This window comes from Syngnathoides biaculeatus, chromosome 5, assembly GCF_019802595.1.
Source record: "Syngnathoides biaculeatus isolate LvHL_M chromosome 5, ASM1980259v1, whole genome shotgun sequence".
NCBI classification, from domain to species: Eukaryota; Metazoa; Chordata; class Actinopteri; order Syngnathiformes; family Syngnathidae; genus Syngnathoides; species Syngnathoides biaculeatus.
Genome location: NC_084644.1, coordinates 4,443,131 through 4,466,156, shown reverse-complemented (window position 1 = coordinate 4,466,156; position 23,026 = coordinate 4,443,131). Strand labels below are relative to the sequence as shown.

Genomic DNA, 23,026 nt, shown 5'->3' with positions numbered 1-23,026 from the left:
TGCTGGCTGACCTGCAATTTGATCATATTTCCATGAAATCCATATAGACTGCATGTTTTAAGTAACATTTTAACATACCGCAAGCCAAAAATACCAAAAATTAAAGAGAAGAAAGATACTATTTCGTTAAGCATTTTTTTTTTCACGTTATGCTTGTAGAACTTCGCAAAGTGGTGCTCCCCTTTATAAAAAGAAATAGGATATTAGTGGGTCAGAATATTTAGGATGCATTGTGTCTGTCGAGTACATACTGGTGAAATAGATCCTTTTGACTGGTTTGATTCTTTTCATGGAGAGATTAGAGTCTCTCTCGGCTATCTTGGGAACGTCTAGCGATTCCTCCAGAAGAGCTGGAAGAAGTGGCTGGGGAAAGGGAAGTCTGGATATCCATGCTCTAGCCACTTCCTCCGCGACCCAACCCAGAAAAGCGGTAGATAATGGATGGATGGATGGATGGATGGATTCTTTTCATAAATGTATTTCATTTCTGCTACCTCCAGCTCTGCTGTTCTTTCTTCAGTACCACCGTCTCTAATCCGTACATCATGGCCGGCCTCACCACTGTCTTGTAAACTTCGCCCTTCATCCTGGCGGAGACACTTCTGGCACATAGAACACCAGACACCTTCCGCCAACTTTTCCACCCTGCTTGGACCCGTTTCTTCACTTCCTTTCTGCACTCACCAAATGCTCTGTATTATTGACCCCAAGTATTTGAAGTCGTCCACCCTCGCCATCTCTTCTCCCTGTAGCCTCACACTCCTCACCTCCACCCCTGTCATTCATGTACAGATACTCTGTTTTACTTTGGTTAATCTTCCGACCTGTCCTTTCTGTTGCGTGCCTCCATCTTTCTAATTGTTCCTCCACCTTCTCCCTGCTTTCACTGCAGATCACAATATCATCTGCGAAGATCATAGTCCAAAGGGATTCCAGTCTAACCTCATCTGTCAGCCTATCCATTACTACCGCAGACGGGAAGGGGCTCAGCGTGGATCCCCGATGCAGTGCCATCTCCACTTTAAATACTTCTGACACACCTACGGCACATCTCATCGCTGTTCTGCTGCCCTCATGCATGTCCTGTACTACTCTAACTACTATTCTCAGGATTACTACCTCAAACAGGAAGGGGCTCAGCGCGGATCCCCGATGCAGTCCCACACCTTAAATTCTTCTGACACACCTACGGCACATCTCACTGCTGTTCTGCTGCCCTCATACATGTCCTGTACTATTCCAACCTATTTCTCTGCCACACCACACTCGCCACCACATATTCATCACAAGATTGACTTCAAATATCATTTTGGAAATTTGTCACTCGCGATATATTCAGGAAGGGAAAATAAAATCACGTTTGATTTTCTTCATTCACACATCAGGGACACATTAAGAGCCAGGCCGAGGAAGGAAAATATAATACTCGAAATTTTCCTCCAATTTTATCTCCCTTGCTGTGCTTGCTGCCGCTGCACCAACACGAGCCCCTTGGAAAATTAAAAAAAAAAAAAAAAAAAAAAACATCTTTAGCAAGTGAGTAAAAGCTGAAACAGTTGGCAATGAACTCTAAATAATCACCGTGCTTTTGGAAATGAATGCATTAGCATAACTTAGTGCCAGCGAAAGTAATCACTCATCTCAGGGTGAGAAGAACCCCTCCAGGGCTCATCTCGCTCCAGTGACTTTCATCCCAGAGTTCATTTACGGCAGAGTTACTGACCCCCCCCCGCCCCAAAAACCGACAAACTCCCCCAGATGGGGCGCACAGCGGCGACAGAGCACGTTGGAGAGCCCGTTGCGTTGAAAGGAGAGCCTCCAGGGCGTGATAAGACGACTTGACGCAGAGAAAGACGGGAGGTTCTGCTGAGCGTGACTTGGACCGATGAGGGACGACGTCAGCGTGAGGGTTGGTGACACGTTTCCCCCAAAAAAATTCACCTCAAACGTTTTGTTAATCGTTTTATTTGAAATAGTATCAAACGTGACAATATTGCAGAATTTTGTTCTGATCAGTATTATGTTAGCTTTTTTTGGAGGGGGGGGGGCGGCGTTTAGTGATAGTGCTTTTTTTTGGGCATGAAATCTTAACAATGAATACTTTATGAACATTCTGGCACATGAATCAGATATGAAGAGCAAAAAAAAAAAAAAAAAGTAATGGGATTAAACTGAAAGCACTCAAATGATACGATCAACTCCAGCATTGTTGAATTATTTGGCTCGTAAACATTGTCAATGAACGCAAACCCGCCGGCATTTTAGATTTGACAATTATTAAATGATTGAGCGTTCCACCTCAACATTGCCACCATATATGCATACTCATGGGCCACCTCATTAGGAACAACAGATATGACATACAACGTTGAATTACATAACAACGATCAGCATGGCTCGTCGCTGTACACGGTATTAATATTGCAATTGTATATGAAGCAAAATGAGGGGTTTCTGATATGTTCTTTCCTGCATCACTCTTCAGAATATTAAAAAACCTTCAAGTGTTAGGCAGCACACTTTCACACAAGCCACACACACACAATAATCGACGCACTGAAGAATTAATACCTTGACGAGTATAAATCAAATCATTTTGAGTGTTATCGCTATCAAGGCCTTTTGCACCGCAGACGGTATTTAGCTCAGCGTTTTGCTCACGTCTCCTCCGGAATTCCCATTTGTGTCCTCGAGGGTATGATATATGACCTCTGACCTGCAGTCGGATGTTGTTGTTGTTCCAGACAGACTTGCTCACGTTCCAAAAGTTGTTTATGGTTTTTCTTTCAGTTCAAAATGATAGAGGATCCCATGTAATTTCACTTTTCAACTATTCCCGTTTACGCTAATACGCGGAGAAATCGATGCGAGCCGGCCTGAAACGACCGTCGGCCAAAATCCTCCCAGGCCGTAGTTCAACTTCTGAGTTAGAGACCAAGGTAGCGTCGACTGCATGTTGCACTTTCTCAAATAAGAATGCCTTGCACTTTTATTTTTTTTTGCACGGAGCCCTGAAAGATTAAATAAATTGCCCGTGCTGCGGCTGTGAAACAGAACGCCCGAGGCGTCGGGGAAGGCGTGACGCCGCAGAAGAGCAGAGACGACTACACCGAAAAGTCGAGTTGCACGAGCACGTCGTCGGTTTACCTCGCGGAGGACTGGTGAGTCTTCCAGTCGTGAACCTCCTGAGCACCGCGACTTTCATGTTGTTGTGGAATTCCACAGCAAAGTCTTTAAAATCTCATGAACAGACTTGACTGACTTGTTACGAAGGCACTAAGGGCTTCCCATTGATGAATATTTCTTGCAAGATATAAACACGGATCATGTCGTTTTGGACAGAAGCCATATTGTCTTTCGGGTACAATCTGGTCAGAGGAAGAATGACAATAGCGAATATTTCCTCCCCCATATTCAGCCATGAGAGTCCCCCAATAGTTCTTAGATCACAGACCATGATGTCATCCCCGGCTTTGAAAAGCTCACAAGGGGTTTGTCGGGTGCGTTTTTTATGTGTTTTCAGGCGAGTTATGACTTTTCTGTCAGTCATATGAAATATCTGGCTGATTTGCCGGCCGTGATGAGCTTCTTGAGCAGTGAGAATGAAAATGTGAAGTCTTTTTTCAGCTTCCTTAAAGGTCAAGTGTCATGCCTATAAACATTCTATAGATATTGGAATGAAAAATACATATAACATTATTCCCTTCAATGTCCATATGAAAAAATAAATATGAGCAGAAAGCATGTTATCCATATGCAAACTTGCGTAAGTCTCATTCGACATCCAAATGGTAGCCATATTGCCCGCATTCTCTGTTCATTATGTCACACCACTGAAAAGACGCTGTCCCACCTGCTACGAGACACAGGAGCTCTTTTCAAAGAAGAGAACATCTCACAATCGAGCAAAGTGACCGGGGCAATATTACCCGATCGTTTTGAGCCATATTTAGATGATATGCGGATCACTTCTAACTAACAACAGACTCCCAGACGGTATGTATGATGAGGCAGCCTGGCTGAAGCCGTCCGCCGTGGACACAATCGAGTGAAGTGACCAGGGCAATATTACTCTATCGTTTCGTTTCCAGCCATATTTAGATGATATGCGGATCAGTTCTGACTTACAAGAGACTCCCAGCCAGTATGTATGAGCCACCTGGGTGGTGCCGCAATGAGTCACCCCGAGTGTTCGAACAATATCCAGCAATACAACGAGCCAGCATTTTGGCTAACACGAAGGAACACAGAGCTACCTTCCAGCAGGTAAAACTAGTAGAATTATACGAGACCACCTGAGTGGGTGTCTGCTACTAACGTCACTTCCTGGTTCTTCTCGAAAACAAATCCCTCGAGGGGATTTTCATGGCAGGAGTGACAAAAAGCCATATATGTCAAAATCATGTGGTGTGGTGAAAAAAATGCATGGGTCCATTCAAGCAGCCTTTTTTTCCCATTAATAACTTACTAAATATCATGCATTTCATGACAGCGGACCTTTAAGGAGTGACAATTTCCATTCTGTTGCAGTCTTGGCATTGGAGGCAGTTTTCTTGGTTGCAGTTGTGTTTATGGGGTTTGATCATGGTTGTGTTTAAATAAAGTCATTAATAAATGATAATGTCCTTTTTTTGAACAATTAATTTTGTTAAAACTACATAACTGACAAGTGTCTTGTAAATTGTCACGACGTGATCCGATGATAATTCTACTTCCAGTCTGTGCGTAATCATTTTGCGTTAAATGTAAAAATGTATTGTTTCATTATGTTATCAATCAGTTGCAGATTTAAAGGCCTTAATAATAACAGATGAAATGTTGATCCATATTACTCATTCATCTCTTCAATTTCAGTATTCCGATCATTTTCCCCAAAGTGCTACAACAGAAGCAGATATCAGTGCAGCCCCCCCCCCCAAAAAAAAAAAATAAAATAATGACAACAGTCTTTGGAGGTAATCAGGTGGCGTACATTGCAGCTGGATGACATTCCTATTTGAAGGGAGCAGCTCATGCAAAAATTCCAAAAATTCCCTCCAACTGAGCAGAACTAAACAAAGGCTACAATGGCTGGAACTGAAAGAACAGTTTAAAAAAAAAAAAGTCTGATAAGTGAATGTGGTGGAATAATGAAAGTAAAAGTGAAAAAACATGGACAGTATGTAGCAGCTAATGGATACCAAGAATGGAGGTAGAACAAAAGAAAACAAGCACAGCAGTGAGGGAGACAAATTAGTGGCTGAAAAAAGTAATTCAGGAGGAGAGAAGTATTTTCTGAAACACGGACATTTAAAATTGCATTATTTGCCTTGAGGATGCTCGTGGAACAGTACAGAGAAGGTCAGCAGGAGCTACATTGTGTCTTTGTGGATCTAGAGAAAGCCTATGACAGAGTACCAAGAGAGGAACTGTGGTACTGCATGCGTAAGTCTGGTGTGGCAGAGAAGTATGTTAAAATAGTACAGGACATGTATGATGGCAGCAGAACAATGGTGAGGTGTGCCTTAGGTGTGACAGAGGAATTTAAGGTGGAGGTGGGACTGCATCAGGGATCAGCTCTGAGCCCCTTCCTGTTTGCAGTGGTAATGGATAGGCTGACAGATGAGGTTAGACTGGAATCCCCTTGGACCATGATGTTCGCAGATGATATTGTCATATGCAGTGAAAGCAGGGAGCATGCAGAGGAACAATTGGAAAGATGGAGACATGCACTGAAAGGAGAGGAATGAAGATTAGCCGAAGTAAAACAGAATATATGTGCGTGAATGAGAAAAGTGGAGGGGGAAGAGTGAGGCTACAGGGAGAAGAGATAGCGAGGGTGGACGACTTCAAATACTTGGGGTCAACAATACAGAGCAATGGAGAGTGTGGTCAGGAAGTGAAGAAACGGGTCCAAGCAGGTTGGAACAGGTGGCGAAAGGTGTCTGGTGTGTTATGTGACAGAAGAGTGTCTGCTAGGATGAAGGGCAAAGTTTACAAAACAGTGGTGAGGCCGGCCATGATGTACGGATTTGAGACGGTGGCGCTGAAGAAACAACAGGAAGCAGAACTGGAGGTGGCAGAAATGAAGATGTTGAGGTTCTCGCTCGGAGTGACCAGGTTGGATAGGATTAGAAATGAGCTCATTAGAGGGACAGCCAAAGCTGGATGTTTTGGAGACAAGATTCGAGAGAGCAGACTTCGATGGTTTGGACATGTTCAGAGGCGAGAGAGTGAGTATATTGGTAGAAGGATGCTGAGGATGGAGCTCCCAGGCAAAAGAACGAGAGGAAGACCAAAGAGAAGGTTTATGGATGTGGTGAGGGAAGACATGAGGGCAGTTGGGGTTAGAGAGGAAGATGCAGGAGATAGGCTAAGATGGCAAAAGATGACACGCTGTGGCGACCCCTAACGGGACAAGCCGAAAGGAAAAGAAGAAGAAGACACGGACATTTAAAAATGACAATTGAATTAAAAATATCACATTTTGTCATTCAAATCATTCGACACAATCCATTGGTTTCTTTTGGCTTGTCCCTTTCGGGGTCGGCACAGCGTGTCATCTCAGATGAACGCACTTTTTCAGCGAAAAATGTTGCTCTCTTGTCAGGTATGATTATTTTCAATGTGAAAAATGTTTTCAGTTTTGCGCAAAGTAAACAACCTGGCCTCATTGTTCCAATGCTTTTCTGATGGCAGCGTCTCACCATAAAACTTTCATAAATATATTCATGGCATTAAAGCGCATTTTCGTTCATGAAAGAAGGCTTTATTTTCAGCCCAAAATAAGAGACGGAGGCAAAAAAAAAAAAAAAAAAAAGTGAACTTTTCAACCGGACCTCCAGGCTGAAACAATACAAGGCCTATTCATGAGCGACAGAGCGCTCTGTGTATTTCAGTGCGCTCATGAGCATTCTCATGGGATTGCCCCAAAAGTCAACAGACGCGTATGGGCGCGTTTCGCCGCCCCCCCCCCAAAAAAAAAAAAAAAAAAAAAAAAAAAAGGCTTTCACGGCAACCGCATTACATCCGTGTTGACCCTTATCTTCCGATCCAGCTTCCTGTTTGCCTTTCAATCGGAGCTTCAGACCCTTCCAAGTGGAGATCCTCCGCGCTGACTCGGTTCGAAGCGGCACGGAATCCATTCATTCCCGAAATGCTGCAGCGAGCACGAGCGCACGTACACACATATGCGGCTCCAGATAAGGAATAGGAGGGAGTTAGCTCAAAATGTTCTGCCGTTTCGCCGTTTCCCGTGCCGACAAATGAAACAAAAGCCGTGTTGCACGACAACCCCTTGCCAACTTTCCCACTTTTGGACGGCAGAACTTCCTGGCATGCTTGCAATTTGGCTTCTCAGTAGAGCAGCCATCGCTTCATCCAGCGTGTGTTTTTTCTTGTGTGTGTGTGTGCGCGCGCAAGACCGGTTGCCTACATGAGTCTGGCAGTGATCGTGATCAGGACGGAAATACGCGCGGACTTACTGGCGACATGAAAACGAGAGCAAATGAAACGGGAGGCCCGGAAATTCTGTGAAAGTCAATTTTGAGTGCGCGAGCGAGGCCTGTGATGATGGCGGCCGTTTGTCATTTACTCCACGCCAGCTGCTTCTTCCTCCGCTGCGTGTATGTTTAAGCATTTCCCCCCACCGCGGTGTCTGCTCCCCTCGCCGCTAAGTAAATGTCACAGCAAGCCGCCGCGCTTCCCACACCAACACTGTGGGAGACGGACCAACCTCATCGCCGTGGCAACCCTCTGTTCTGCTTCAAAGAGAGGAGGCAAGGGCGGGGAAGAAAAGAACTTTCATGCCGACGAGCCCCCTCTCGCTTCCCCATTCGCATTGTGACACTGAGCAGGAACCATGTGCGCCGGCTCCCGGCGTTCAATGGGGCCTCCTCCGGAGGACGGCGTGCCAGGGACGAGGTAGTTCCAAAGTATGGAAAACATATACAACAAAACAAATACTGAGCGGCAATGGGGCATTGTTTGAATGGAAAATTTCACAACAATCCAGCCATCCATTTTCTTAGCCGCTTATCCTCACGAGGGTCGCGGGGAGTGCTGGAGCCTATCCCAGCTGTCAACGGGCAGGAGTCAGCATGCGCCCTGAACGGGTCGCCAGCCAATCGCAGGCCACATCGAGACAAACAGCCGCACTCACAATCACACCTACGGGCAATTTAGAGTGTCCATTTAGTGTTCCGTGTTTTTTGGGACGTGGGAGGAAACCGGAGTGCCCGGAGAAAAACATACACAGGCACGGACAGGGAGGAGACGCAAACTCCACACGGGTGGGTCTGGGATTGAACCCAGGACCTCAGAACTGTGAGGCCAACGCTTCCCAGCTGAGCCACCGTGCCGCCTTCCACAACAATAAAACAAGCAATAACCTGATGCTGACGCTCATCTGAATTTGTTCATCATTTTCGTCTTCATCCAATCACCAAATGGTTTGGGTCCTGAATATATGAAATGCTTATGGAATAATAAAAATGATAAATAAATAAAACAGTCGAGATCAACAGACTCGGGTCCAATTGTGGAGTGCAAAGTCCAAGGCAAACATGGCGAAGCGGCATTTAGCTATTAAGTTGCCAACAGGGGTAACATCAAAATCAAAAATCCTGGTTTGAAAACGCTTCATTTTTCTCATGTTTTTTTTTTTTTAATTTTTTGATATTTCCTGCACTGTACACTGTAATTAATTGTACTTTTATTTTTCATTTTTTAATACGTACATGTTGTCATTGCTTTTTCTCCTGTTTCAAATGTTTTATTTCTTTGTATTCAAATCCTTTTAATCATGTAAAGCACACCGAGATTACCTCATGTATGAAATTCGCTACATAAATACATTTGCTTTGCTTCATGTTTACAAGCACACTTTCCCCTTTGTCACTGTGCTTACACACGATAGGTCGATCATTTAGTCAAGGGAACATTTTTTTTTCCTCTGAAACTAGTCTCCACAATTTCTGCAAACCGCCTGAGACCAGCAAAATGAATCCCCGAAATTAATATCGTGAAAATAGCTGTTCAAAACAGTCCTGGTGATTGATGGAACAAAGCCAACAGAAGAGGTGAGTACAACGTCCGTACAGTACATATTCTTTTTTTTTTTTTCATAGCACACCAATATATACACTGACAATAATGCAGAAAAAAGACAGGCACCATTTCACAATGATTACAGTAACTAAGAAACAATACGGTATTAAAGTCTAGAAATGAATACAATAATATGCCACATCACTCATTTTGACACTTAGATGGAATACGAGCCTATTCAAGGTACAGCAATAAGAAAAGCTTTTTTCAAACAAAAGCTCTCCAACATTCTCATCATTTAAAGGCGGTTCTGAGAAGTGGCGTACTTTAAAGCGCACCAAAAGAACATTCATTTTGTCAACCCTTTTTTTTTTTTCCAATTTATATATTTGGTATGTACCCTACGTACCAGCGGAAGACTGCGCGAGTTTCATTTCTTCAGTCGAGCGTCATTCTTCGGCACGTTTGGACAAGACGTTCACACCTATTTCCGTCCTTGAAAAGTACGAGAAAAATGTTCAGTTGGTGTTCACAATTATGAGGCATACTGCAGTCATACGAATAGAGTACATGTGCATGAATGATGGTGGGGGACGGTGGGGGAAGAGTGAAGCTCCAGAGAGAGGAGATGGCGAGGGTGGATGACTTGAAATACTTGGGGTCAACAATACAGAGCAATGGTGAGTGTGGTAAGGAAGTGAAGAAACGGGTCCAAGTGGGGTTGGAACAGCTGGCGGAAGGTGTCTGGTGTTCTATGTGACAGAAGAGTCTCTGCTAGGATGAAGGGTAAAGTTTATAAAACGGAGGTGAGGCCGGCCATGATGTACGGATTACAGACGGTGGCGCTGAATAAACAACAAGAAGCAGACCTGGAGGTGGCAGAAATGAAGCCGTTGAGGTTCTCGGTTGGATAGGATTAGAAATGAGCTCCTTCGAGGGACAGCCAAAGTTGGAGGTTTCGGAGATAAGGTTAGAGAGATCAGACCTCGATGGTTTGGACATGTCCAGAGGTGAGAGGGTGAGTATATCGGGAGGAGGGTGCTGAGGATGGAGCTGGCAGGCAAATGAGCGAGAGGAAGACCAAAGAGAAGGTTGATGAATGTTGTGAGGGAGGACACGAGGGCTGTTGGAGTTAGAGAGGAAGATGCAGGAGATTGGGGTAAAATGGAAAAAGATGACACGCTGTGGCGACCCCAAACGGGACAAGCCGAAAGGAAAAGAAGAAGACTGCAGTCATACAAATGGTGATATTTGTAAAATGGCTTCGCGTGTACCATCATACCAACTTCCCATTGACTCTGCATTTGCAGCTGGAACTCCAGAACGAGCCATTTTCTCGAATGTTTTACCTCATACACAGCGCAAATAAAATCCATACGTAATGAATCCAGAAAGGGAGGCTGCCAAATGCTCCCCCTTAACGGCTTTCTTCAAACTTCTAATACTGATTTTGGAATCCGGTCCTACTTTGTGTTTCGGCCAAATCTCTGGCCAGGAGTGCGATAGGCCCTCGTTTGCCAATTCTTTCATTGGCCTACGGGGCACAAATGATTGCGCTCCACAAATTTTGCCTGGCAGCAACAGCTCCATTATGTATATCTACTCTGCTGCATCTGCTAGATAGGAAAAGTCTTATTGTAATTATTGAGTTTTTTTTTTTTTTTTTTTTTTTACTAAATCACAAATTCATTGTTATCTGTCCGTGTTACAGATTGTGACATCAATACATTTGTGTCTGAACGATACGCCAAAGTGCCTGGCACTTTGATATCGGATTCAGTGTACAGGTTTCATCAGTCCAATGAACCCACGTACAGGTTCCGCTACTGAAGTCGAGGGTTCTACTCTTCAGGATTGTTTGATGAGCGGTCGATCTTATTGGTTGTCTTCAAAAGTGGTCAAATGGTTTGGTCACTACTTGAGTGACAGAACTCAAAGGGTTGAGGTTGATCCTTTTTGTTCAAAGCGGTTAAAAAGGGTCTCCCCAGGGATCCCTACTAGGTCCCATTTAATTTACTCTTCATATAAACCTCTTCTATCATATTGTAACTGGTGCCAAGTTGTACCTTTAATGTGGAAAGCAACATTTTATTTTCTTCCGCTTCATTATTAGCAAGTGCTGGAAAACATCTCCAATCTGCCCTGATTATTATCCAGAAAAATTTTTTACTCAATGATTACAAGTCTACTTTCCAAAATCAAGGATGATTTTTGTCAGATTGTTACGTGAAATGATGTCCTGTGTTTAAATAACTGGGATTGTATTTGGCAGAAAATCGTGAGTGTCCTATACAGAAATTGCATGTGAAACTTTCTTTTATAGGAAACTTTTTTCCTCTAGTGCTGGGGAAAAAAAAAACTTAGACGGGCAACTTTTTTTTTCCAGTCACGGACTACATTTCAGCTTGTCTCACTCATCACTGCAGTTTATACAAAATTCTTGCTTGGCCTTCTCTGCGCAATCATAGATTAGGACATCGATAGAGTTTTCTTTATAAGGTGATTGTTTATGACTTGCCTCCTTATTTATGTTCTGTCTTTGTTCCAAAAATCACCGCTAGAACCAATCTGCGATCTGATGGACTTGAGATTATGGTTGCTATTCGGCAAAGAAATTTAATTTGAGGAATTTGCACCCCCGTCTGAATGTAAATTATGTCATTTTAAAATGGATTGTCAGTATAGAGCAGTATAAATTAAGAATTAAGGAACATTTGAGTGGCGGCACGGTGGATCAGCCGGTAAAGCATTGGACTCACAGTTCCGAGGGGGCGGGTTCAATCCCTGCCTCGCCTGCGTGGGTTTTTTCCGGGCACTCCGATTTCCTCCCACATCCCAAAAACACGCAACATTAATTGGACACTCTAAATTGCCCCTAGGTGTGATTGTGAGAGCATCTGTTTGTCTCCGTGTGCCTTGCAATCGGCTGGCGACCAGTTCAGGTTGTACCCCGCCTCCTGCCCGTTGACAGCTGGGATAGGCTCCAGCAGCCCTTGTGAGGATAAGCGGCAAAGAAAATGGATGGATGGAACATTTGAGTACTGGATGATTTCGTTTTTGCACCCAACATCGATGATGTTGATGTGTTGATGCCATATTGTAAAACTTATTAATTGATTTCAAAGTGTATCTAATTTGTGTATTTATGTAATAAAGCCAAAATATCCATCCATCCATCTTGTTTGCCGCTTATTTTCACAAGGCCCGCGGAGTGCCCGGAGAAAACCCACGCAGGCACACGGGGAGAACATGCAAACTCCACACAGGCGGGTCTCGGATTGAACCCGGGACCTCAGAACTGTGAGGCCAACGCTCTACCAGCTGAGCCACCGTGCCACCAAGCCAAAATATATATATATTTTTTTTATTGAAAAAAAATAGCACGACTTTCTGACATACCCAACTTTCAACTCGAGGTCACGCTGCTTCATCATCTAACACTTCCAGTCTCTAACAAATGGAAAAATTGACGGCAGCCTGACAGCTATGCAGTATATTGTTTGCGTTATTGCTCGCGTGCCTGTGAACGCTATCTCACTGTCAAGGGTGCAGAGATATAGTTGCCAATAGCAACATAACTATGAAATCTACTTGAGAATCTACACGTGTCAGGGATTGCGTGTCGCTAATCTCTTGTTTAAATAGCCGTCTATAATCATATGTGCATGCAAATGCGTGTTCTCTCATTCGGGCTAATATGCAGGTGTGCTGCTGTTTGGGTGATCTTAATTATGTGATATCGTTTTTTTTTTTTTTTTTCTTTTGAAGATGTGTGCACATGCATACATTTTTTTGTGAGCATATGCCCCCACGAGTGGCTGTTCAGACTGCGAGTGTGCTTAATAGTATTTTCTGCTCGGCTGGCTGTGCCGGTGTGCGCCAGTGTTGCACGTAAACACGGCACCGCGGGGAGGTGCACGTCTTTCATGTCCGGCTCCGTTCTGCCTTCAATCTGGGTCAAAGGATAAAGGAATAACCTCCGTGACGCGCACTTACACTCACGAACAAACACCGACCTCGTTCAGGAATGACTTTCTCGTGGTTTTTAGTTGCGGCGACTGGAATTGTGGAGGTGACAGAACCATAAAGAAGTTGTGTGGCATCGCGACTTGTACACGATACACTGATTCCATCACCGTTTGGTTGATTTGTTCGGTTACAGGACAAGAATTACATAACCAATTCCAGTCTGGTTTGAGTCACGTTCCCTCACCTGCCCTGGGGCTAGTGCTAGCCGCTATCGCTAGCAGTGAGCCGTACTGTAAATCATAAATTCAACCTTCTTCTCTTCAGCAGCCCAATCTTCACTTACAGCTTGGCATCATTTCTGGCAATAATGACATCAAAATACTCTGGCTAATCGCTGAAAAGGTGCTAGTCACGCAACCTGGGGCAAGCCCCATCCATCCGTCTTCTGAGCCGCTTATCCTCACAAGGGTCGCGGGAGTGCCGGAGCCTATCTTCGGGCAGGAGGCGGGGTACACCCTGAACTGGTTGCCAGCCAATTGCAGGCCACAGAGAAAAACTACAACTACCCACATTTACAATCACACCTGGGGGCAATTTAGGGTATTCAATTGATGCATGTTTTTGAGGTTGTGGGAGGAAAACCGGAGAGCCCGGAGAAAACCTACGGAGGCACCGGTGGAATATGGAATACCCCACACAGGCGTTGCTAGGTTTTGAATCCCGGTCCACAGAACTGAGAAGCAGACACTCTAATCCAGGGGCGTCAAACTCATTTTTCTCGCGGGCCACGTTGTAGCCCGGGTTTCCCTCGGAGGGCCGTTTTGACTGTGAAACAATAAAAACGTTTAATCGTCTCATCATGTTTACATAATTTGTGAACCAGAATCCGAATCAGAAATCAAGGGTAACGTGTTTTTCAACTATTCATGATTGGTAACGCAAAAATCTTTGAAATAACTCAACTTGATCATTTATAATATATGACAATTTTGAAATTTTGGTACAGACTTTTACAAGAATCATGGAAATGGAAACTCGAGATTTGGCCTCGTGGGCCACATAAAATCACGTGGCGGTCCGGATCTGGCCCCCGGGCCTTGAGTTTGACACCTGTGCTCTAATCAAGTCGATTGTGTTAGCTAACATTAGCACAGGGCTCAGCAACCTTTTTGAGGCTGAGGGCTACTTCGTGAGCACCGATCGTATGAGGGGCTACATGACCTGTTTGCGGCAAATTTCAGACTCTGTTCATTACACGTACATAAAATATTTTTGTTTTAATTTATCGTAGTAAATGACATGACAGGTATTTTACAATTTCAATTCATGTAAGCAAGTCGTATTCAGAATTTAAAGCACAAATAATAGTAAGAATTTGTGGCCTACGGTATTTTTAGAACATACCTCCCGGGCTACCATTCGCCCGCGGGCACCGCGTTGGTGACCCCTGCAGATATAAATAGTTAGTTATGACAAGCAGCTTTCGAGCCGCGTGCCTACGGCGACACGACGCTAAGAGGGTCAAAGTGGTCCTTGCATTCTAACGGCGCAAATGGCAAGAAACATTTTCAAAAGAACGAGGATAGCGGTACATGCCGCTACATATTTGTGTTTTTGCAGCATAGACAAGCCCAAATATAGAGTCGGGAGCCTTCGGCGTTGCGCCGCATTGTGCTGTAACGCGTCGGTCAACTCTAAGACGAACTAAGTAGAAGTTTTTTTTGAAGGTTTACAGTTACCTCTTTACTAAATTCCATTACAATATCGACAGCGTTTGCGCTAGTGGACTTTTATTCGATGAAATTGTATGATTTGGTCAAACTGTGTGGTGCTTAAATATTTAATTCTCTCTTATTATCTGCTTTGTGCTAGTTTTACAGTGAACTTTAAGCCGCAGTGATGCAAGCAGTTTTTTTTTTTTTTTTTTTTTGCCTCTTATTTGTTGAACCGTTCGAGCGAGAGCGAGAACAGCCGCTGAGGAATGTTGCGGACGGGTCTAGAATTTATCCAGCGGGGGGTTCACGGTGAGCTGACTTCTCATACGTTGTCACACGACGACAATCCGTCCTCCATTTTTTTTTTTTTTGTCGGAAGCAGTCATGGGCAGAATGAACACTAATTGATTTAACGGCGAGTTAAGAATCCGGGCGACGTGGCGAGTTGTTGATACATTAATTAACATTTCGCTAGTTTCACTTCACATCTCACAGGTGACCTTGAACAGACGAAATGAGTTGAAGAGTTGCAAGTCAGCAGCGAGCTGATTAGGAATGCGGCGTGCATCCTGGACTTCCCGTTTGGTAATCTGTCTTTTTTTTGCTGTTCTTTCTCCCGCGGACTTTCCATTTTGCCTCTGCCAAGCCTCTACGACAACGCTGCTCCAGCCAGGAAGTCATGCTGGTCCTCGCCTGCCAATGTGTCTGAACTGGCTTTCTTAGGTTTGTTTTTTTGTTTTTGTTTTGTGTGTGGGGGGCTGGGGGGTGCAATTTGGAGAAGATGGTCTTTGGCAAGGATGAACAGTGTGCATCCTCACTCTCGTATATTTCACAGTCGAGCCTGTCGCTGAGGTCTTTTGCTTTCTTCTAAAGAAAAACACTAAAGGGAGGCAGGGAATTGTCCCTGCGCTGGGACACCCCGCCTCTCTAAAAACTTCAGCGCCACGGGTCAGAAGCTCGGCTCGCGGGTGTTTGTGCGGAGCATGTGGCGTTAAGAGCCCGTTTTCGATAAAGGCCTCCGAAAAAGATGTCGCGATGCTCTCATCGGGGAGAACTCTTTGCAGGGCTTTAGACTCCTGTAACTCTCGGCTTCGCATCCTCATTGTCCCTCGGTCCCTACAGTCGGAGAAATGCATGCTGGGTAAAGCAAGGAGGCATGAGATTAATGGAAGAGCCACGCTAGTAAATTCCCTGCAACAACCGACCTTTTCTATCCAGAAAAGATTATCGTTGCATTAGCTCGAAATGCAATTATCAGTTCCTACGTTCGAAAGCAACACACCTCCACTATCCCGTTCGCATTGTCGTTACCTCCAAAATAATCATGTACGAAGAGGAATGTCTTACAATTTGGGTTCCGACCGCAGTTTTTGAAAAAAATATGCCTTATACTGGATGTGGCGTGACATTTTGGACTTTGAACCGCGACTTCAACAATGAATACAGCGCAAGGCCTCAGTATTCTGCCACAAGTTTACAGTGAGTCTTCTTCTTTTCCTTTCGGCTTGTCCCGATTAGGGGTCGCCGCAGCGTGGCATCTTTTTCCATCCAAGCCTATCTCGTGCATCTTCCTCACTAACACCCACAGTCTTCATGTCTTCCCTCACAATATCCGTCAACCTTTACTTTGGTCTTCCTATCTCTCGGTCTTTTGCCTGGCAGCTCCATCCTCAGCGCCCTTCTACCAATATACTCGCTCTCTCGCCTCTGGACATGTCAAAACTATCCAAGTCTGCTCTCTCTAACTTTGTCTCCAAAAGATCCAACTTTGGCCGTCCCTCTAATGAGCTCAGTTCTAATCCGATCCAACCTGCTCACTCCTCACCATCTTCATTTCTGCCACCTCCAGGTCTGCTTCCTGTTGTTTCTCCAGCGCCACTCGGTCTCTCATCCGTACATCATGGCCGGCCTCGCCACTGTTTTATAAACTTTGCCCTTCATCCTAAGCGGAGACTCTTCTGTCACATAGAACACCAGACACCTTCCGCCAACTATTTCCACCCCGCTTGGACCCGTTTCTTCACTCAGCATTGCTCTGTATTGTTAACCCCAAGCATTTGAAGTCGTCCCCCCTCGCTATCTCTTCTCCCTGGAGCTTCACTCTTCCCCGCACCGCCCCTCTCATTCACGCACACATATTCTGTTTTACTTCGGCTAATCTTCATTCCTCTCCATTCCGGTAGCGTGCCTCCATTTTTCTAACCTGCTCCCTGCTTTCACTGCACATCACAAATATTACAGTGAGTAACTTGTCTTTGTACTTGTATGACAATCCATAAAATCATCTGCTTAGAGTAGTACCTATCCACTTAACGACTGTCTTCTCGATTGCGATTCAATATAATTGATCTGTACAGGAAGCAGTGAATTATCAACCAATTGGAAGTCGACCAATTTCACAAACTATCGACTTGCCATTCCTCATTTTTTTTTTTTATTGACAATTACGTTTCTTTGTATGATCAAAATACAGCCAGAGGCCATTTTGAAACTTTTACACCCAAAGGCAAATATGCTCATAAAAACCATCAAAGACAGCATTTGCACAAAGTATACGACTGCGAGAATTATACGATCAGTGGGTGCACCATAAACAGTAGAAATTACACGGACGGTGTGCGATGTTAACGTCAGGTGTGGAATTAAAATTCCGACAGGAAGTTCTTTATTGTGTGTTCGACTGCAGGAGCACGTATACGGCGAAACCGGTGGCAGCTCATACAACAATAGACACCCTACAAGATATACACACACCCAAGCAGTAGCCACGGCCTTGAGATGGTGTGCAGACCGTTACGCAATATAGATATAAATGCACAGACCTTGAGGAAGCATGGTGGCCAGAGTCAGTCCATTTGATTTCTCCCCTGCAAATAGTTCCGGCGGTGATCTCGAAACCTCGTGGAGTGAGATCCTGATCTGTCCCGGGACATTATCCTGTCGGCGCTCGCGCACATTGACACTTCGTGAGGACAAGCGGGCACCGAGCGAGCGCAAGTCGTTTTCTCTCCGGCTTTCTGACGAGAGACGTCTTCCATGACAGAGTCAACAAAGTGTCAAGGATGATGGAAGATGAAAAAATAAAAAAGGTGATTTTCATGTCATTCGGTTGTGGCCAACCTGTACATGTTTTCATCATTATGTAAACATATATTTGTGTGTGTGTGTGTGTGTGTGTGTATTTTTTTCCAAAGCAGAGGATCCGTTAGAACTGTTACTGGCTGAATTTTGGAAACTATTCCCACTTTCCGATTTCCTCATCCAGTCAGACATGTTTGAAAATACACTCACTCAGTATTGACCAGCTTTTTGTTTATGAGAATGTATTTTTGATGCACTTTCTTTCTTTTGCGTTTTTTTTTTTAAAGGGTCACTTCCAGTTTTTGACTGAAAGGGCTTTAATATGCTAGTAGTTACTAACGTCCAGATGAAAACGCTTTGCATCTGCATGTAAATCATAGGGTCTCATTTTATAGGGTCTGGGACCCCAGCTTTTTCATCCATCCATTTTCTTTGCCGCTTATCCTCACAAGGGTCGCAGGGAGTGCTGGAGCCTATCCCAGCTGCCAACGGGGAGGAGGCGGGGTACACCCTGAACTGGTTGCCAGCCAATCGGATGGCACATGGAGACAAGCAGCCACCCTCACAATCACACCTATGGGCAATTTAGAGTGTCCATTTAATGTTGCATGTATTTTTTTTTTTGTGATGTGGGTGGAGAAAACCCACGCAGGCACGGGGAGAACATGCAAACTCCACGCAGTCGGGGCCGGGATCGAAGCCAGGTCCTCAGAACTGTGAGGCCAACGCTTTACCAGCTGAGCCAGATTTTTTTTTTTCCTCAAAAATGACAATTAACTTCCACGTGCAACTCATAATGTCATGGCATCTTTGAAACGTCCCAATTAAAAATTCCATGATATTTTTAATGGAAAGGAATTTCACCGAAATCAATTGAATTTATTTCAGTTTATCCACAATTGCTCGCTGATGTGCATCGCTTCAAACAACAACAAAGCTGCAAACAGAGAGGAGCTCGTCAGCGTTACTTTGAGGTTTTGTGGATTTATTCCAGAACTTCTGCATGCCAATTGACGGACGGCGTGTGCTTGGAAGATGTGAATATTTAACAGACGTCACCTTGCGTCACATGTCTAACTCTGCATGAGAGAATTTCGTGGACAATGTTTCAACTTCTACTCTAAGACCAGTTTTATTTTTCATACTCCAAAATGATCCTTTGCCCCTGGCTGCGTCTTCCTACATTGGCTCGACGTGTGCGCGGCTTGCTCTTTTCTCAATCATGTATGTAAACATTTCATATTCATGTGTGAGTGTCAGGCTATTTTAGTTGTACTGTATCTATTTGACTCTTTCATACAGTCGGCCCTTATACACATTTCAATGTTATGCATCCCTTACAATCAACAATATTTATTTGTTGCCTTCGTATGTATGCAAATGCGTGTTTGTGCGCGCGTTGGTTGTTTTTTTCAAATGCGTCTGCCTCTGCCGGTCTATGCGAGCGTCTTTGTGTGCTCCCGGCAACAAAGCCGTCTGCGGAGCAGGAAGCAGAGGAGAAGTGTAAGTCAGAAGCAATGAATAAACATCGCAGTCGAGAGTTCTTTTCCAAACCGCGCCGCTGTGCACCGAGGACCCTCCGAATTTACACTTGGCAATTTCAATTCATCACCCCATTGTTTTAGCTGCTTATTTACACATATTTTGGAGTGGCTCGCCTGAAAATAATCTCGAGCGCAAAGGCAAAATACCGCAAAACTACACGGGGGTCTAACGTTGGGCAGCGAAAAACATGAAAGTAAAGAATAAAAAAAATCGATAAATCATACAACAAGCAAATGTAAGCAAATGTGTCCTGGCGTTGTTACCCACTGGCTCCTTCCGCAATTGTTTTCTTGGTTTCCGTAGCGCTCGCGTGTTACATTTACATCACATGAAGTGCTCTTTGCTTTTGCTGCATGTACACTTTCCATCCCTCGGATCAGCATTTTGTGGCGAAATTGATAATTGATTCGGCGATTGCCGTGCAATCAATTAAGCCGGTCGTCTGCAGCTCTGTAACTAGCAGTTAATTGGCTTGCGCCACGGAGAGGCCGAGGAGAGGGCGCAGACCGCGAGCTGTTTGATTCCTGCAGATGGGCTCTCACACCCTGTTTGTGCTGCGTCTCTGACGCCTTTCTGATTTAGCGATTGCTCGGGTTGCAGAGGGCAAACAGTTTGGTCACAGGACCTTTGTGAAGAATTCTACCCGTTTTTAAAGGAAGGACACAAACATTGTAGACCGGAGGCCCAGTGTGCTGTCTGTCTGCTTTGCCGACTGATGCATGGGGCTTTTTCTACCATTAACACTTTTTGTTACTTTTGAACCATTGGTCAGGAAAATTCTTTGCCACCTGCGGTTCGCACTGCTTTGATTGAGCGCATGGTGAGCAAAGGATTTCTGGTCCAAACAGTCCAGCTGTATTGATCCAGTGAGCACCTCATTCTATTTTGTCCTCTAAAGCATGCCTTTTCACTCGGTTGACTTCTATTCAAAGCTTTTGCAGTGAGACCTGCGTCAATAGGGAAGCTTGACTTCATTCCTTAGCTGTGGAAGTCGCCCCCCCCGAGGGTTGAGCACAAGCTGCTAGACCATGACAGGCAGGGGGCTAACAGCCAGGATAGGACTGGATAAAAGATGAGGTGCACAAAAAAAAAAAAGTTTGAGGACCAGAACAAGGCCATCTGCTTTTTGTGGTGATGAGCATCAAATCCTAAAGGAACCCTGTTGGGTCTCTGCTTTCACATGGTCGGTCTACATATGGGCTCCATATTTCAACTAGAAAGACAGTCGGGGAGCGCCATTGGGGCTCGGTCGAGGTCGCTGTTCTTTCTCGCTGTATGGTTTCCAACATTTCAGCGGACTGGCCAGAGAAAAGCGGTGAGAAAATGACCAGGTTTGACCCAAAGGATGTGGCTCTGAGGAGAGGGGCTCTGTGGCCGCGGGGGGTACAATACGGTTCTGTGAGAGGAATGCTAAATAAATGGGTCACCGCACGGCTACAACGACCTGCTCCCAGGGTGCTTAATTATTGAAGTGACTAATACTACATTTGCTCGGCAGCACTTTGGGGCTTCAGCCCTCACTGGTGGCCCCATAACCATAATCAGCCCCTGCTGTATCTTTCATAACTACGTACCCCCCTAATTCCTAATTCACACTTGCGCATTTCTGTTTTTCTTTTCCTGCTCGATGCACACCAAACTCCTTATCCAATGCCGCCCCGTCCCCGCATTCCCTCCCTCCCATCTACACGGCGTCCCTCCGTCCTCGAGGCGCACCCGGAGGCACGCGAAGGCCAGGCACATACCGTACCGGCGTCACTCTCGCCACGCGCTTCCTCTCCTTGGCCTTTGCGGCGGTACGCCCGCCTCAAGGTAGCATATGGCATTCTAAGACTCGCTGGACTCGTCGGCCTCCCACACAACACGGCTCATCCATCGCTCCCTCACCTCCACAGCTCATTTATGTGCTCTCCAAATGTTATTTTCTCCCCCGCCCCCCTCCCGGTACCGCAAGGAAGCCCCCATTGCTCCAAATTCTATTTCAAAAAGCCACACTTCAGTGACACTCACCGTAGGGAAGGTTCAGCTTGCCATTTGGTGAGAGGAGACTCGTGTCATTAGTTAAATATTAGCCAGGCTCTCCTCCAAGGGAAGGAGTACAAGAGCCTTTGGCCTTTTTTTTTGGCTTTGTGATCTGCACTACTTACTCAAACGTCGCTTTATCCCAAATTCGTGCAGATGGTGCTCTTTTTTGTTTTCTTTTGTACATCCCACCAAGCGAGTATTAGGCTCACCTGAGCACGGCGGAACAAAGGAAGTTGGGTCGGGACGGCGAAATGAAAACAAAGTAGCAAAGTGTGCCACAATGTCAATGTGAACAGATGGTTCTTCTCAATAAATATTGTCAATCTGCAGGAGTCCTTTTTCGTGGGATGGGTTCAGTCAAGTTATTGATGAATATGCAAAGGGAGTAAAATTATTGCTTGGGTATTTCTAACCGGCGGGACGGTGACTCAGCTGGAAAGCTCACAGTTCCCGGACCCGCCTGTGTGGCGTTTGCATGCTCTCCCCGTGCCTGAGTGGGTTTTCTCCAGGCACTCCGGTTTCCTCCCACATCCCCAAAACATGCAACATTAATTGGACACTCTAAATTGCCCATAGATGTGATTGTGAGTGCACCTGTTTGTCTCGATGTGCCCTGTGATTGGTCTAGCAACCAGTTCGGGGTGCAAACCGCCTCCTGCCCGTTGACAGCTGGGAAAGGCTCCAGCACTCCCCGAGACCCTCGTGAGGATAAGTGGCTAAGAAAATGGATGGATGGATGGTATTTCTAACCAAATGTTGCCTCTGGATGTAGATAGATAGATAGATAGATAGATAGATAGATAGATAGATAGATAGATAGATAGATAGATAGATAGATAGATAGATAGATAGATAGATAGATAGATAGATAGATAGATAGATAGATAGATAGATAGATAGATACTGTTAGTAAACATTACTCCAGTTGGTTTGTCGTGGCACACTCACACCACTCAATCGGTGCCTTGCTCAATTCCCTTGCCCCAGTGGTGTTATATCTGCATGGTGGATTTTTATTTTTTAATTTTTTTAATTTTTGCACGTGACTTCACAATAACAGCCCTCGCGCCACAATATTTTCAAATAAACAAAAATAAATCGATGGAGAAGGCATTTTCCTTTTCCTACTACCAATTCCATCTGCGCACCAGCGAATGCAATGGTGCCCGTTGTTTATTGAATGGGAATTTTATCGGCACCACGTTGTCATGTTTTGTTCCACGTTGCTATTAGTAAGGTTGATTGGTGTGTGGAATTCATGCCGTGAGAGACATCGGAAGGTTGTTTCTCAACAAACAAAGCCCAACGCAGAGCTGTATTCGAGTACTTTCAATAGACTTCCAAGACTTTTGTAATATCTCGCACGCTCGTTCCTTTAGTGCGCAGGAAACATTGTTTGATCGTTTAAGTATAAAGCTTTTTCCTCTTCGTAGCATATGCTTTGACAAGAATGTGATTTATGTCCACCAAAGTCCATATTCCAAAGTCCACCATATGGTGTTCCTTGGATACTCAGAAGATTAAAACCAGATGGCATTGTGGAAACATTGAGTCAATAATTTGTGTCTTTCTGAAACTTTTAAGGAGTTGCTTTTGACATATTTCTGGCAAAGTGGTACCAGAGAACTGTCGTCTGGTACATTTAGATAATACATAAAGCAAGA

General features: G+C 44.8%; 2 long non-coding RNA genes across 2 annotated transcripts in view; one reads left to right on the top strand and one right to left on the bottom strand.

Moving 5' to 3' along the window:
* The window catches only part of LOC133500984 (uncharacterized), a 45,835-nt gene extending 28,236 nt beyond the window's left edge, over positions 1 to 17,599 (bottom strand). The window contains exons 1-2 of the long non-coding RNA XR_009795066.1: positions 17,534 to 17,599; positions 9,437 to 9,522 (exon numbers count right to left, since the gene is read on the bottom strand). This is a non-coding gene — a long non-coding RNA (uncharacterized LOC133500984). The remainder of the gene's footprint in view (positions 1 to 9,436; positions 9,523 to 17,533) is intronic.
* On the top strand, positions 14,979 to 18,256 carry LOC133500982 (uncharacterized). Its single transcript, XR_009795064.1, has 4 exons — positions 14,979 to 15,434; positions 17,398 to 17,492; positions 17,589 to 17,800; positions 17,909 to 18,256. It is a non-coding gene; the product is annotated as an uncharacterized LOC133500982 (long non-coding RNA).
* The last annotated feature ends 4,770 nt before the right edge of the window (positions 18,257 to 23,026 follow it).